General features: G+C 38.1%; 1 pseudogene; it reads right to left on the reverse strand.

Moving 5' to 3' along the window:
* Positions 1-13705: 13705 nt before the first annotated feature.
* Positions 13706-14633, reverse strand: LOC100475769 (annotated as a pseudogene).
* Positions 14634-18086: the final 3453 nt, after the last annotated feature.

An 18086-nucleotide genomic window follows, 5' to 3' on the forward strand; every position in this document is an offset into this window, starting at 1 on the left:
ATACTCAGCGCTGGAGATGTTCATTTGTAGAGATCCAGATGTATCTTCCTGCGTCTCAGGCTGATTCCGTGGATATTCCTGCTGGTCTGGTACCTATCCAGCTCAACTCAGGGGACCGGCTGAAAAAGGTGTCCCCTACTCCTCCGCCATCTTAACCTCCACCTCTGATGGGTTTAAATCAGGAAGGGATGCTGTATTTTGTGAAATGTTTTTTTCTGCATCAATTGAGAGGACCTCATGATTCTTGTTTCTTCTCTAATTAATGTGTTATATCATACTGATTGATTTGAACCACCCTTGCATTCCAGGGATGAATCCCACCTGATTGTAATGAATAATCCTTTTAATGTACTATTGGATCTTATTAGCTAGGATCTTGTTGAGAATTTTAGCATCCATATTGGTCAGGGTTATTGGTCTGTATTTCTCCTTTTTGATGGGGTCTTTGCCTGGTTTGGGGATCAAGGTAATGCTGGCCTCATAGAAGGAGTTTGGAAGTTTTCCTTCTGTTTCTATTTTTTGAAAGAGCTTCAGGAAAATAGGTATTATTACTTCTTTGAATGTTTGGTAGAATTCCCCAGCAAATCTGTCAGGCTGTGGACTGTTGTTTTTGGGGAGGTTTTTGATCACGGCTTCAATCTTGTTACTAGATATTGGCCTACTTAGGTTGTCAGTCTCCTCCTGTTTCAGTCTTGGTAGTTTATAGATTTCCAGGAAGACATCTATTTCTTCCAGGTTGTTTAATTTATTGGCATATAGTTGTTGATAAAAGTTTCTAATTATTGTTTCTATTTCCTTGGTGTTGGTTGTGATCTCTCCCCTTTCATTCATAATTTTATTAATTTGGGTCCTTTCCCTTTTCTTTTGGATAAGACTGGCCAGTGGTTTATCAATCTTCTTAATTATTTCAAGGAACCATCTTCTACCTTGGTTGATCTGCTCTACTGTATTTCTGGTTTCTAATTCATTGATCTCTGCTCTAATCTTAATTAGTTCACTTTTTGTGCANGCTTTAATCTTAATTAGTTCACTTTTTGTGCATGGCTTAGGCCTGTTCTTTTGCTCCATTTCCAGTTATTTAAGGTGTGAGTATAAGGTCTGTATTTTAGATTTTTCTATTCTTTTGAGTGAGGCTTGTATGGCTATGTATTTCCCCTTTAAGACCGCATTTGCAGTATCCCATAGGTTTTGGACCAATTTGTTTTCGTTCTCAATGGTTTTCATAAATTACTTAGTTCTTCTTTGATTTCCTGGTTTATCCAAACATTCCAAAGCAGGATGGTTTTAGCTTCCAAGTGTTTGATTTTCCTCCAATTTTTTTTCTTGTGATTGAGTTCCAGTTTCAAAGCATTGTTCGTCTCAGAATACGCAGAAAATAATCTCAATCTTTTGGTATTGGTTGAGACCTGTTTTGTGACCCAGAATATGGTCTAATCTGGAGAAAGTTCCATGTGCATTCAAAAAGAAAGAGTATTCTGTTGTTTTAGGGTGGAACGTTCTTTGAGGTCCATCTGGTCCAGTGTGTCATTCAAAGCTCTTGTTTCTTTGTTGATTTTCTGCTTGGATGATCTGTCTATTGGTTTCTGGTTGAACATTTCCAGTGCTACATACAAATATTATTCCTTCCATTTCTCTAAATGAAATATCTCCCACACTATAAAATTTTGCCATAACCTCTAAAGGGGCAGCGAATGAACAATATCAGTATCATCCACTATATATGATCCTTACTATAACAGGATGACTCACTAGCAAGTTTGGATTCCTGTCCAGGTTGTTATCAGGTCACAAGTTTTGGGCACACATACATGTCTTTCCCACCTTTCTATGTTACCTCAAAGGGGCCACAACTGAGTCATTTTTAATACATTTGCATGAATTAAACTTGAAGAACAGAGTAATCATGAATGCTACCTTCAATTATCAGAATACATGCTTAGATAAAAAAGAATCAGATCATTACAAATGCTGTCAGTTCTGCCTGATTTGATTATTATATCAGTTAGTATTGCTGCATACAAAACACCCTAAAATAAAATGGCTTAGTACAATGTCTTTATTATGGAAGGGGATTGCAGGGTAGAGAGCTGTTCTGATCTCTGCAGGGCTCCTCAAGAGTCCTTAGTCAGGTGGGAATCCATAGATTGTGTTTCTAAGGCTCATCCATGGGGTGTGTGGCTGCAGTACTCTGTTTTCAAACAATATACGATATTTAACTCCTTTTACATATGTAGGTTGATCTTCAAGTTTATGAGAAAAAAAGTTTTATCAAATGTGAATTATCTTAATTTAATTCCATTATTTTAATACCCACATGTGAACCCTGGCTTTTTCACAGTTGGACGAGAGCACTCCCACCACGATAGGTGTGACCCAGCTACCTGAGCTCCATATCTGACCCTGAGTCATGCACCATTAATTTTTTAATTCTATTTATTTTATTGGAGCATTATCATATGCAATACTCTACATATTTGAAGTGTACAACATTAGGAATTGAAAGGGTCATTGAAAAATCACACTGCATGATTCTATTTCTATAGAATGCCAGAGGTGCACAAGAAGTTCTAACTGCTTTGTTATGCAATTGTTAGGGTGTAATCCCTCCAGCCTTCATTTCCTTTTAAACACAATATGGAATCATAAACATAACTTCACAGAATGTTGAAAGGAAAGATGAAATATGAGGAAATACTCTGTGGGATGAAGAATATTCAAGAGTGAAGGTTTTGGATATAAATGTATTTGTATTCAAGTACATTTTTGTTTCAAGGAAACACACTCACATGCATGGATGTACATGCACAAGGCTCATAACCGTCATTATAACTCATTACAATATACCTATTTTGTTGAAAGAAAGCTTGAGAGAAACTTAGAGGGTAAAGTAATGAATAGAATGAACATTTGCATTCACATGGAATCCTAGGAATGTAGACATTTACACACACAAAAAAATTAGAGTAGGACAGATAGGTTTAATATTCACAATGAATTTATTTCCTATCTTAACCCTAGAGGCCTCAAAGACAGAACCACATTGACATTTATACAAGGAGAACTTCTCTGTACCAGCTCATAGGGCTGAATATCTCCAAACTGACTTTAGAGTCTTCTTCTTAAGGTAGGATTTCAACACAAAATGCCCTCACCCAAGGAAGCTAAGTGAATGAATTGAGAGGTTTAAATTAGTTTCTTCAAAGAAAATTTTATTGGCAAAATGTCTGTCAGTTTCTTTTTGCAGCTACGACAAATTACCACACTGAGGGGTTAAAAAAAAAACAAATTTATACTCTTCCAGTGCTGGAGGTCAAAGCTGAAAATGGGGCTCATTGGTCTAAAATCAAGATGTCTCTGCAGGACACAGAGAGCATAAATTCCTGCCTAGTTACATGACTCTGGGTCACACTTTAATCTCCACCAAAATTCATGCCTTTCCAAACTCTAGTTGGCTCCTGAAACAGATACTCATTTGAGTTGCTTTTTTTAAATTTAAGATTTATTTATTTATTTACTTGAGAGAGAGGAATAAAGACATACAGAGAAAGAGAGACACCAAGGGCAGGTGGGGAGGGGCAGAGGGAGAGAGAGAAAGAGAATCTCAGACTCTCTGCTGAGTATGGACCCCCCACCCCAAAGTGGGACTTGATCCAACAACCCTGAGATCATGATCTGAGCTGAATCAAAGAGTTGGATGCTCAACTGACTGAACCACCCAGGCACCCCTAGAGTCACTTTGTTAGAGTTATCCAAAATAAGCTTGAATAACAGAATGATCATGAATGTTGCTGTGTAGCAAGTTATCCTGAAAGCAAATTATTTGGTATAACGACTTTAGTAGAAAGTGGAATGCATAATAATGAGTTGTTCTAATATCTGTTGAACTCTTCAACATTTTTGAGTCAGCTGTGGGTCAGCTTGGGGAGCTCTGCTGATCTCAACAGGGCATTCTAATCTAACTGGGTTTGGCTAGCAGTTGTGGCTGACCCAGGTGGCCTTGGCTTGGACAACTGGTCTCTGCTCCACATGTCCTCACTTCCTCTGGCAGCCCACCCAGCTTAATTCACTTTTTGGAGACAGAGTTCCAAGACAAAGCAGCAGAAATGCACCAAGGCTCTAAGGTCCACTGTCATTCCCATCGTATCCTACTGGCCACAGTGCATAAAATATCCTAATCTAGTCCTGATCCAAGATAGAAGAATATTCAACACCACCTGATGGAAGTGCTGCACACACTGCCAAAGACATGGCTACAGAGAAAGAGAGGGATGTGGGGCCATCACTGCAGTCTACCACTGGTGTAAATTTCAGTTTGAAAGTTTTCATGTCCATGTCCACCTTCACCAGTGGAATGATCTCAGAGAAGACAGTGAGACTGAATGATGTGTATGGGGCAGTTATGGAAATTCTACTCTGGAGAGTTAGGCTTTCCTCCAATGGTAAATATTTCCTCCCCACCCCTTGCCCATAGATCACCATTCTTAGTCCAAGAAGAGATGAAAGAGGCTTGCTTCATCAGACTCAGGTGAGTGTGAACAGGTAGATAGATGGTGAACATATTTGAGGGCAATTCAGTGCAAACATCTGAAGTATTTGCTATGTTGGATTATGAGCAACTTTGGAGTTAGGAGTAGGGGACCCCTTTTCACCTGGTCCCCTGAATTTAGATGGATATCTACAAAACCATTCTAAACACCCAAAAAGTCAGCCTGATATGTAAGAATATACATCTGGATCTCTATAAGCAGAAAAACACCACCTGTTGCGAGGTAGGAAGGGTGGAGTTGTTAATCTGCCAGGAGATAACAGAAGATAAACAAAAGGGGGAGGGAGCCTCCATAAGCTGGCTCCTGGAAAGTGATATAACACCGGAGCACAAAAGTGTCCTATGCGGGGGACTGGGCAAAAATTCTCAGAGCAGTAGCAGCAGAAAAAGGGCTTTAGAGTAGCACACAGACAGGATCTAGGAGCTGCGGGTGCATGAGCCCACAGCCACTTGTGGCTTTAGAACCACAAAGAGCAGGGACATGCCTGGGCACCTGGGATGACCTCTAAGAGAGTCCCTGTGGGCACACACCATGGGAGAGTGCAGTTTTAAGTGGTATATACAGAAATAGAGACTGTTTGTCCAGGAGGGTTTAGTGAAGAGAACAGACTGTGAATTCTCTGCTCTGGTTTGGGTGCAGTCATTTTTTCTCAGACCCACAGAAGAGGCAAAACCTCAAAGTCACCAGAGAACAAAACCTCAAAAAACTGGTTTCCAATGAGGGCATCCCCTGAATGGGGCAGGGTAGCTCTGCCCAAACAGGGTTGCCTGAGAAACTGGATGGAGAGATAAAGAGCTTCCAGAATCTGCAGAATCTGAAAGAATATGTGACCACCAAGCCAGCCTTGCAAGAAATATTAAAGGGGATTCTGTAAGCGAAGAGAGACCCCAAGAGTCACATAGACCAGAAATTTACAGAGACAATCTATAGAAACAGGGACTTTACAGGCAATATGATGGCACTAAATGCATATCTTTCAATAGTTACTCTCAAAGTGAATGGCCTAAATGCTCCCATGAAATGGCACAGGGTTGCAGATAGGACACAAAGACATGACTCATTCATATACTGTCTACAAGAGACTAATTTTGAACCTAAGGACACTTACAGGTTGAAAGTGAGGGGACGAAGGACCATTTATCATTTGAACAGACCTCAAAAAAAAGCTGGGATAGCAATTCTCATATCAGACAAATTAGATTTTAAGGCAAAGACTGTAGTAAGAGATGTAGAGGGACACTATATCATACTTAAAGGGTCTATCCAACAAGAACATCTAACAATTGTAGATATATATGCCCCCAACATGGGAGCAGCCAACTACATAATCCACCTGTTAACCAAAATAAAGAATCATATTGAAAATAATACATTAATAGTAATAGATCTTAACACCCCACACTCAGCAAAGGACAGATAATCTAAGCAAAAGATCAAGAAAGAAACAAGAGCTTAGAATGATACCTTGGACCTGATGGACTTCATAGATATTTACAGAATATTCCAACCTAAAACAACAGAATATTATTTTTTCTCAAGTCCACATGGAACTTTCTTCTGTATAGACCACATACTGAGTCAAAAATCAGGTCTCAAATGATACCAAAAGACTGAAATTATTCCCTGCATGTTATCAGCCCACAATGTTTTAAAACTGGAACTCAACCACAAGAAAAAAAAATTGGAAGGAATTCAAACACTTGCAAGCTAAAGACCATCCTGCTAAAGAATGATTGGATCAACCAGAAAATTAAAGAAGAACTTAAACAATTCATGGAAACTAATGAGAATGAAAATATGTCTGACCAAATCCTATGGGATACTGCAAAAGAGGTTCTAAGGGGGAAATACATAGCCATCCAAGCCTCACTCAAAAAAGTAGAAAAAACCCAAATGAATAAGCTAAACGTACACCTAAAGGAGCTGGAGAAAGAAAAGGATATAAAACCTACACCAAGCAGGAGAAGAGAAATAATAAAGATTAGAGCAGAGATCAATGAAACAGAAACCAGAAAAACAGTAGAACAGGTCAACAAAACTAAAAATTGGTTCTTTGAAAGAATAAATAAGATCAATAAACCTCTGGCCAGACTTATCCAAAAGAGAAAAGAAAGGCTCCAAATCAATAAAATCATGAATGAAAGGGAAGAGATCATGACTAACACAAAGAAGATAGAAACATTAGAAATTATTACCAGCAATATATGCCAACAAATTTAGCAACCTGGAAAAATGGATGTCTTCCTGGAAACTTATAAACTACCAAGACTGAAGCAGGAAGAAATAGACAATCTGAATAGACCAATAACCATCAAGGAAATTGAAGCAGTAATCAAAAACCTCCCAAGAAAAAAGCAAGAGTCCAGGACCAGATGGCTTCCCTGGGGAATTCTACCAAATGTTTATTTTTTTTAAATTTTTTATTATGTTATGTTAAACACCATACAGTACATCATTAGTTTCTGATGTAGTGTTCCATGATTCATTGTTTGCATATAACACCTAGTGCTCCATGCAATATGTGCCCTCCTTAATACCCATCACTGGCCTATCCCAATCCCCCCCGCCGAAGCCCTCAATTTGTTTCCCAGAGTCCATAGTCTCTCATGGTTCATTCCCCCTTCTGTTTACCCCCCTTCATTCTTCCCTTCCTTCTCCTACCGATCTCCCCGCTATTTCTTATGTTCCATAAATGAGTGAAACCATACAATATTTGTCATTCTTTACTTNTTCTTCCCTTCCTTCTCCTACTGATCTCCCTGCTATTTCTTATGTTCCATAAATGAGTGAAACCATACAATATTTGTCTTTCTTTGCTTTACTTATTTCACTTAGCATAATCTCCTCCAGTCCCATCCATGTTGCTGCAAATGTTGGGTAATCGTTCTTTCTGATGGCTGAGTAATATTCCATTGTATATATGGACCACATCTTCTTAATCCATTCATCTGTTGAAGGGCATCTCGGCCCCTTCCACAATTTAGCTATTGTGGACAATACTGCTATGAACATTGGGGTGCATATGGCCCTTCTCTTCACTACATCTGTACCTTTGGGGTAAATACCCAGCAATTGCTTCTACCAAACATTTAAAGAAGAAATAATACCTGTTCTACTGAAACTGCTTCAAAAAATAGAAGCAGAAGGAAAACTTCCAAACTCTTTCTATGAAGCCAGCATTACCCCGATCCCAAAACCAGACAAAGACCCCATCAAAAAAGGAAAATTATAGACCGATATCTCTATGAATACAGATGTCAAAATACTCATGAAGATCCTAGCCAATAGGATCCAACAGTACATTAAAAGGATTATCCATCATGACCAGGTGGGATTTATTCCTGGGATGCAAGGTGGTTCAACATTTGCAAATCAATCAATGTAATAGAGCACATTAACAAAAGAAAAGACAAGAACTGTATGAACCTCTCAATTGGTTCAGAAAAAACTTTTGACAAAATACAAAATTCCTGATTAAAACTCTTCAGAGTGTAGGAATAGAGGGAACATACCTCAATATCATAAAAGCCACCTATGAAAAGCTCACAGCGAATATCATTATCAATGGGGGAAAGCTGAGAGCTTTTCTCTTAAGGTTGAAAGACAACAGGGATGTCCACTCTCACTGTAATTGTTCAACATGTTATTAGAAGCNTCAACATATTATTAGAAGCTGGCCTCAGGAATCAGACAACAAAAGAAATAAAAGCATTCAAATAGGCAAAGAAGTATTGAAACTCTCTCTTCACAGATGACATGATTCTTACGTGGAAATCCCAAAACGCTTCACCCCCAAATTAGTAGAACTCATACAGTAATTCAGCAATGTGGCGGGATAAAAAAATCGATGAACAGAAATCAGTTGCTTTTCTATACGTTAGCAATGTAACTGTAGAAAGAGAATTTAAGGAATCAATTCCATTTACAATAGCACCAAAATCCATAAGATACCTAGGAATAAACCTAACCAAAGAAGTAAAGGATCTGTACTTAGAAACTACACAACACTTATGAAAGAATTTGAAGAAGACAAGAAGAGTTGGAAAAATATTTCATGCCCATGGATTAGAAGAATAAACATTGTTAAAATATCAATGCTGGCCAGAGCATTCTATACTTCCAATGCTATCCTTATTACAGTACCATTGGCATTTTTCCAAGAGTTGGAACAAACAATCCTAAAATTTGTATGGATACAGAAAAGACCCCAAATCACCAAAAGAATGTTAAAAAAGAAAAACAAAGCTAAGGACATGTTGCCTCACTTCAAGCTATATTACAAAGCTATAATTAGAAGGACACATGGTACTGAAACAAAAACAGACACATAGATCCACATAGATCAATGGAACAGAATAGAGAGCCCAGAATGGACCCTCAACTCTATGGTCAACTAATCTTTGACAAAGAAGGAAAAAATATCCAATGGAAAAAAAGTGTCTTCAATAAATGGTGCTGGGAAAATGGACAGCCACAGGCAGAAGAATGAAACTGGACCATTCTCTAATACCATGCACAAAGATAAACTCAAAATGGATGAAAGACCTCATTGTGAGACAAGAATCCATCAAAATCCTAGAGGATAACACAGGCAGTGACCTCTTTGACCTTGACTGCAGCAACTTTCTGCAAGACATGTATCCAAAGGCAAGAGAAACAGAATTTTTGGAACTTCATCAAGATAAAAAGCTTCTGCACAGCAAAGGAAACAGCCCACAAAACTAAGTGGCAACCGACAGAATGGGAGAAGATTTTTGCAAATGACATTACAGATTAGGGCTGGTATCCAAGAATTATAAAGAACATATCAAACTCAACACCCAAAAACTAAATAATCCAGTCAAAAAATGGACAGAAGATGTGAAAAGACACTTCTCCAAAGAAGACATATGAAAAAATGATCAATATCACTAGCCATCAGGTAAATTCAAAACAAGTCCACAATAAGATAACACCTTATACCAGTTAGAATGGAAAAATTAACAAGGCAGGAATCAACAAGTGTTGGGGATAATGTGGAGAAAGGGGAAAGAAACTTTGTGCCACACTCTTGGTGGGAATGAAAGCTGGTACAGCCACTTTGGAAAACCATATGGAGTTTCCTCAAAAAGTTAAAAATAGAGCTACCCTATGACCCAGAAATTGCACTACGAGGTATCTATCTCAAAGATACATATGTAGTGAAAAGAAGAAGCACATGCACCCCAATGTTCATTCAGCAATGTCCACAGCAGCCAAACTGTGGAAGGAGTCAAGATGCCCTTCAACAGACAAATGGATAAAAAGATGTAGTTTATATATACAATGGAATATGACTCAGCCACCAGAAAAGGTGAATACCTACCATTTCCCTCGACATGGATGAAACTAGATGGGATTATGGTGAAAGAAATAAGTCAAGCAGAGAAAGACAATTATCATATGGTTTCACTCATATGTGAAACTAAAGGAATAGCATGGAGGATGACAGGGGAAGGGAAGGAAAACTGAAGGGGGAGAGATCAGAGAGAGAGACAAACCACGAGAGACTATGGACTCCAGGAAACAAACCGAGGGTTTCAGAAGGGAGGGATGTGGGGAAAAGGGGTAGCCAGGTGATGGGTATTAAGGAGGGCACGTGTGGTGATGAGCACTGGGTGTTATAGGCAACAAATTAATCGGTAAACACTATGTCAAAAACTAATGATGTAGTATATGGTGGCTAACTGAATGTAATAAAAATGAAAAGATCAAAGAAATAAAAGTTTGTTTGTTTGTTTTTTTCTAAATGCCTTGGAGAGACCAGGGACCTCGTATGTAACTCACTGACTGACGGAGCTAAGAACTGTTGTACCACAGCTGCCATCTTCACGGCATCCTTAATGTAGATACTGTTTTCCTATTGATTGACTTTCCCAATGACATACTCAAAATAGTTTTCATCTTGGTAGTATTTTTAAATTTTTATATGGGGAGGGTTCTGCTGGAAGGAGGCATTATTTGAAATGCAAATAGAAGACAGAGACATAGGAACATTTTCCCCAGTTTTACAGCTTTATTGAAATGTAATTGATATATAAAATTGTGATTGGTGATTTCATGTGCATATACATTGTGAAGTGATCATCAACAACAGTTTAGTGAATACGTCCATCACTTCACATAGTTATCATTTCTTTTTGTTCTAAGAACATTTACTTTGCACTCCGTTAGTAACATTCAATATATAACACAATAGATTTAAGCATAATGACCATGTTGTACATTAAGTTCCCAGAACTCATTTATCATATAACTGAAGGCTAGTACGTTTGTAGGTTTTCACCAGCATCTTCTCATTTCCCCAAACCCCAGCCAGCAGGAAATATCAACCTACTCTCTGTTTCTATGAGTTCAGATTTTTGTATTTAACATACAAGTCAGATCATAAAGTATTTGACTTTTTCTGTCTGTCCCTGTTTCGGTTAGCATAAAGCCCTTGCAGTACATACGTTTTAGCAAAGGAAAAGATGTCTTCATTTTTTAGTGCTGAATTCCATTGTATTGTTATGCCATCATCATTAATTCATCTGTTGATGGATACTGGGCTATTTCCATGTCTTTGTTATTGTGAATAAAGCTGCAATGAAAGTAAGGGCACAGATATGTGAGATATTCACAAATATGTGGGAATTAAACCATGTCTGCCATGAACAGCTGATGCATGAAAGAACAAACCAAAAAGGAAATTTAAAAATCTTGAGCCAAAGGAAAATGGAAACACAGCCTATCAAAACATATGGGATGTTGTAAAAACAGCTCTTAGAGGGAAGTTTATAACAATGAATGTCAACATTAAGAAAAATTTTAAAAACCTTAAGTAAATAACTTAATTTTATGATTTAAAGACCTAGAGAAACAAGAACAAATTAAGTCCCAAGAAGCAGAGGAAAAGAAATACCAAATATTAGAGCATACAAAAATTATACATAGACCAGAAAGCCAATAGAAAACATTAACAAAGCTAAGAGTCAATAATTTGAAAAGCTAAGCAAAATTGACAAACCTTAGTTAGGCCAAAAAGGGGGGGGGCACTGCAGAAGATGGAAATAAATAAAATCATCAGCAAAAGATGATACCTTACAACCAATACAATAGAAATACAAAGAATCATAGGAGACCACTATGAACAATTTCACTCCAACATATTGGACAACCTAGAAGAAATGGAAAAAACCTAGAAAGGGGACGCCTATGTGGCTCAGTGTGTTAACCATCTGCCTTTGCCTCGGATCATGATCCCAGGGTCCTGTGATCAAGCTCCAATTCTCACTCCCTCCTCAGTGGGGAGCCTGGTTTCTTCTCCCTTGCAGCTCTTTCCCTCTGCCACTCATGCTGTCGTGCTGTCTCTCTGCTCTCTCTCTCTCAAATAAATAAATAAAATCTTTAAAAATACACCCCAAATGTGAGAACACAGCCAAGATTAGCAGAGTACTTCCAACTGACCCATAGTTGACAGCAACCTCATGAGGAGACCAGCTGAGACAAGAAGAATTCTCCATCATAGACTCCAATGTATTAAAAAAAAAAAAAAGCATTATCTTATATTGCTTCCTTTTGGCATGGCTTGTTATGCAGCAATAGCTGACTGATACAATAATTAATGTAAACAGAACTGAGAATATTAAGAATAATCTCCTGCTTCTTATTTTTGACATTTCTTCTGATATTTGAAAGGAGTATTCATAGTGGCCTGGTTATTCACATTTATTTTAGATAACTATACTAAAAAGTGACTACCATTGAGATTCCCATCCAGGTAACTGGAGGAGGTTGGAAAAAAAAATCTATGTTTTTGCAGGAATAACTTGTGGGACCCTCAGTCCCAAGTTTCCATTCTCAGAGCATTACTGTACAGGAATTCCAGCTCTTGTCTGAGTCATCCTTTGATCATAGGATTGAAGAGAGCTTAGAGTATAAGAATAAAGAATAAAGAATTAATGACAGAGTGAATACACTCATTGTTCACTCCTTCACATTATAATATTTATGACAGCATTTTTAAAGGAGGATATATTAAATTTTGGGCAAGGGAAGGGGGAATGTTGGAAGGGCTTGAAATTTTCAAAAAGAAACAGCAAAATCATCCAATTAAATAATCTAAAATCTGCCACTAAATTCTCCATTCGAATTAATAAAACCCCTTACACATGGACACCACATATCCCACACTTTAGTGAGTAGATGTTCATCATCAAAAACATATATTCCACAGTAAAATATTATATGATTGAAAATTTTACTTTATCATATTTTTTAATGTTTTTTTTATTGTTTTATGTTAGTCACCATACAGTACATCCCTGGTTTCTGATGCAAAGTTCAGTGATTCATTAGCTGCGTATAACACCCAGTGCACCATGCAATACATGCCCTCCTTACTACCCATCACCCGTCTATCCCATTCCCCCACCCCATATTTTGATTCTTCTCTGATACTGAGCCCCTATTAAGTCATTTAGTTTATGCAAATTTGTCTTTCTGTAGATTATGCTTGGAGGGTGTTTTTATAAACAATTTTCTTCTTACTATTCTGTGTCAGGGATACTGTGGATGCTGAGCTGATGAGAACAGGACCCTAAGGAGGATTGTAAAACCCCATGACTAGCTACAAGACAAACTAGTACACTAAAATCTATATCACCAAGGAGAGCATTTAAAGTGGTAACATGGAAATGAATAGCAGGCACAGAGTGAAAACCTGTGATCTCAGAATTTCTTATACAATAAAATTATAAATTTTGGCCTCAGTGGCCAAATGCAGTTTATTTAATAAAATGATAACTATACATATTATAGGAATAATCAGTTAATAACTATAGGATAATCATTATATACCATTCATCAGTATATGAGGCAAATGTGAATCTCCAAATTGTTTCTGATTCAAGGTTGGGACTAACTTTGAAAATTAAAAAAAAAATTAAATAAGAAGGAAAAACTGTTGGCTATCAGGAGCAGAAAGTTTAACAAAGGGACGTATTTGAAATCAATGAAGCGGTTGAACTTTAGAAAATTGAAACTCCAGGATATAAATCGAGGGATTAAGTTCTTCTTTCATGATCCACTCAAAGAATTATAATTTCTTGCTGTTAGGCGCTAAGCCTGAAATCACAGTAACTTGTTGAAAAATGGCCCTTTTATGGTTTCCCTCTGAAAAATACATTTACAGCCCCCTTTATGTCCTTGTTCCTCAGGCTGTAGATGAAGGGGTTCAGCATGGGGATGACCATGGCATATATCACTGAGGTCACTGCACTTGCATGGGAGCTCTGGGTAGTAGGAGAGCTAAGGTACACTCCTAGGCTCGTACAATAAAATAAGAAGACAACAGACAGGTGAGATGCACAGGTGGAAAATGCTTTGTACTGCCCTGAGCTGATGATATTCGACATATGGAGGAAACTATCTTAGAGTAAGAGTAAAGGACCCCGGACAAGGGAGCACCACCCAGAATCAAAGCTGCAAAATATACCACCATGTCATTAAGAAAGCTATCAGAACAGGCAAGCTGGATCATCTGATTAATTTCACAGAAAAAGTGGGGGATTTCCACCTTTGTACAGAAGGGCAGCCGCAGCACCATTAAGGTTTGTAACAAAGAATGGAAGATGCTCATGAACCAGGACACCAGAACAAGCAGTCCATGGAGCCGGGGGTTCATGAGGGCCGTGTAGTGCAGGGGGTGACAGATGGCCACAAAGCGGTCATAAGCCATCACAGTCAGGAGGAAGTTGTCCAAACCTATAAAAAGTAAGAAAAAGTAGATCTGCATGATGCAGCTGTCATAAGTTATGACTTTTCTCTGTGTTTGTATATTCACCAGCATCTTGGGGACGGTGGTGGAGGTGATGCAGATGTCTACAAAGGACAGGTTGGCCAGGAAGAAGTACATGGGGGTTTGGAGGCAGGAGTCTGAGCTGATGGCCCGGATGATGAGCGGTTCCCAAGGATGGTGACCAGGTACATGGACAGGAACAGCCCAAAGAGTAAGGGTTCCAATTCTGGTTCCTCAGAAAATCCCAGAAGAAGAAATTCTGAAATTCGTGTATCATTCTCTAGTTCCATGTCATTGACGTGACTACCAAAATAAGAGAAAGAGCAGGACACAATCATGCATTACTAACCTGGCAGGTGCATTATTGTTTATATTCTGCACTCAAGGAATTAATGTTTATATTTGTGTGTGGAACATGATAAAAACACTGAAAACTAGGAATAGAAGAAAACTATCTCAACATAAAGCCATTTATGAAAAACCCACAGCAAACATTGTACTCGCTGGGGATACAGGGAACATTTTTCCTGTATGATCAGGAACAAGGCAAGGATGCCCAGTTTCCTGACTTCTACTCAACATAACACTGGAAGTTCTACCCAGAGCAATTAAAGAAAGAAAAAGAAATAAAAGGGATCCAAACTGGAAAGGAAGAAATGCATTCATATCTGCAGACGGTGTGATCTTACATGTAGATAATCCTAATGAAGCCACAAAAACAATAATAGAACTAGTAGATTATTCCAGAAAAATAATTGAGTAGGAAGCCAGTCCTCAAAAATCAGTTGCATTTCTACATACAAACAGTGAACGATCTGAGGAGGAAATAAAATAATTCCATTTATGTGACTTCCAAACGAGTATGACTAGCTACTCACACCAGTCAGAATAGCTAGAATAAAAAGACAAGAAATGACAAGTGTTGGTCAGGATGTGGAGGAGAGGGAACACTTGTGCACTGCTGCTGGGAATGCAAACTGGGGCAGCCCCTGGGATACAGTACAGAGGTTCCTCAAAAATTAAAAAGAGAAATACGACATGATCAAGTAATTCCACTACTGGGTACTTACACAAAGAAGACAAAAACACTGATTAGAAAATTTATACGTACCCCTTGTCTATTGCAGCATTGTTTAAATGGCCAAGATACAGAAGCAGGGCAAATTTCCATCGATAGGGGAATGAGTAAAGAAGAGTTGGTATATAGAGATAGATATAGATTTTGATAGAGATATAAATAAAGATATATGCAACAGAATATTACTCTGCTATAAAAAAGAATGAGGTCTTGCCATCTGCAACAACATGGATGGAACTGGTGGGTATTGTACTAAGCGAAATAAATCAAAGAAAAATACCATATGATCTCACATATATGTGCAATCTAAAATACAACAAATGAACAAACAAACAGACAAATACAGAGAACAAACGGGTAGTTGACAGAGGGTGGGTGGGGGTGGAGTAGATAAATGGGATTAAGGGTACGCTTATCATGATGAACACTGAGTAATGTATACAATTGTCAAATCACTATATTGTACACCAGAAGCTAACATAACACCACATGTCAATTATACAGAAATTAAAAAATAAATTTTAAAAAATACAAAAAATCCCCCAAAGTCCTTAAAATTACAAAAAAAATCCCCAAAGTTAAAAAAAAAAACACCATAAAATCTACAAGCAGAACAATCTGAATTAAGGCAAGAAACTGAGAAGGAAGAAGTTCTTCATTAAGTAATAGACTTTAAGACATCTTATGGCCATAGTATCTCCACAGAATTCAATAGAGAAACAATAATCTGTAGGGGTGCCTGCATGGATCAGTTGGTCAAGCATCTGACTCTTTATTTTGGCTCAGGTCATGATCTTGGAGTCATGAGATCAAGCCCCAGTGCTGGGCTTGGAATCTGCCTAAGATTCACTCTCTCCCTCTTCTTCTGCTCCTCCCTGCTAGAACTCTCTCTCTCTCTCTCCAAAAAAAGTAAAATAAAAGAGAGAGAGAGAGAGAGAGAGAGAGAGAAACAATCTGTAAAAATCATTTGAAATGCTGACAGTTATAGAAAATCAGCATATAATATATGGGTATATGATGATAATGGGCAAAAATAATGGTGACATAATATATGAATTTTGCTCCAACTCACTAATCATTTACGAAAACAACAATAGATCTCTTCCACACCCAGCAGGCTGTAGAAATTTTAAAGGGTTGTCACATCGATTGGGATTGGAATTTTTAAACAGATAGTAAAGAGGTACTGGTCTAATTTTCATTGCAGAAATGTGACCGGCATCAACATGGATGGAACAGGAGGAGATAATGCTAAGTGAAATAACTCAATCAGAGAAAGACAATTATCATATGGTGTCACTCATATGTGGAACATAAGGAATAGTGCAGAGGACATTAAGGGTAGGGGGGGAAACCAGAACGGAAAGAAAACACAGAGGGAGACAAACAGAGGGTTGTGGAAAAGGAGGTGGGGGGGATGGGGTAACTGGGTGATGGGCATTAAGGAGGGCACGTGATGCGATGAGCACAAGGTGTTATACTGAACTGATTAATCATTGAATATTTTATCAAAAACCAATGATGGTCTATACCTTGGCTAATTGAATTTAAATTTAAAAAAAAGAAAAAAGGAAAAAAATAAATGTGTCTGAGAAACAAACTGAGCGCTTCAGAGGGGAGGGGGGTGGGGGAATGGGATAGGCTGGTGATGGGTAGTAAGGAGGGCACGTATTGCATGGTGCACTGGGTGTTATACGCAACTAATGAATCATCGAACTTTACATCAGAAACCAGGGATGTACTGTATGGTGACTAACATAACATAATAAAAAACGTTAAAAAAATAAAAAAAATAATAAATGTGACCTGCTATAATGTTTGGAGAAAATAATTGGAAAACATCTATAAGTATTAAAAATATAGATATGCATTATTTCCTCAGGGTTCCTCATCTCAGCACTATTGATATCGTGGCCCAGGTAATTCTCTGTGCTGGGGTTTGTCCTGGGCCTTGTCGGATGTTTAGAGCATCTCTGGCCTCTAGTGACATCTCCCCAGTCTGACAGCCTAAAATGTCTCTGGACATCGCTCAATGTCCCCTAAAGGACAAAATTGCCCCCGGTGGAGAATCAGCATTTTAACTCAGTCTCAAAATATTTTTGTAAAATTGATAACATAGCAATTTAGTGAGAAGGAATATGAAAAATCCTCCAAGTATAAATGACACAGCCACACCCTGAAATATTATGCAATCACTGAAATAATGAATTAGCATTATACCGGTTGACGCAGACAAGACTGTAAGGTGCTATTGAGTAACACGTGCTATTAAAAAAAAAAAAAGACTGCACCTGAACATCTTAAAGACCATTTACAATGAGTATAGGATTCTATTCATGAATTTGTATGAAAGTGTATTAATATTCGTGTGTGCATAATATAGAAACGTAAGTTTAAAGGAAGCTAAGAGCTTATGGAACAAAGGATAGCAGTGAGAGTAGGAATAGGTTAGGCATGGAGCTATCTCAAACAACTGTTTGAAACACAATGACAACCTAAAACTAACTTTAGAGGTTTAAATGGTAGTAAAGTAATGACATCAAGGTGGGTCACTAATTCAAGAATTTAAGTGCTAAAGACTTGGGAACAGGGGAGCTTGGCTGGCTCAGTTGGTAGACTCTTGATCTTGGAGCTGTGAGTGTGAGTCTCACATTGGGGTAGAGAT

Source organism: Ailuropoda melanoleuca, chromosome 4 (genome assembly GCF_002007445.2).
Source record: "Ailuropoda melanoleuca isolate Jingjing chromosome 4, ASM200744v2, whole genome shotgun sequence".
Taxonomy (NCBI): domain Eukaryota; kingdom Metazoa; phylum Chordata; class Mammalia; order Carnivora; family Ursidae; genus Ailuropoda; species Ailuropoda melanoleuca.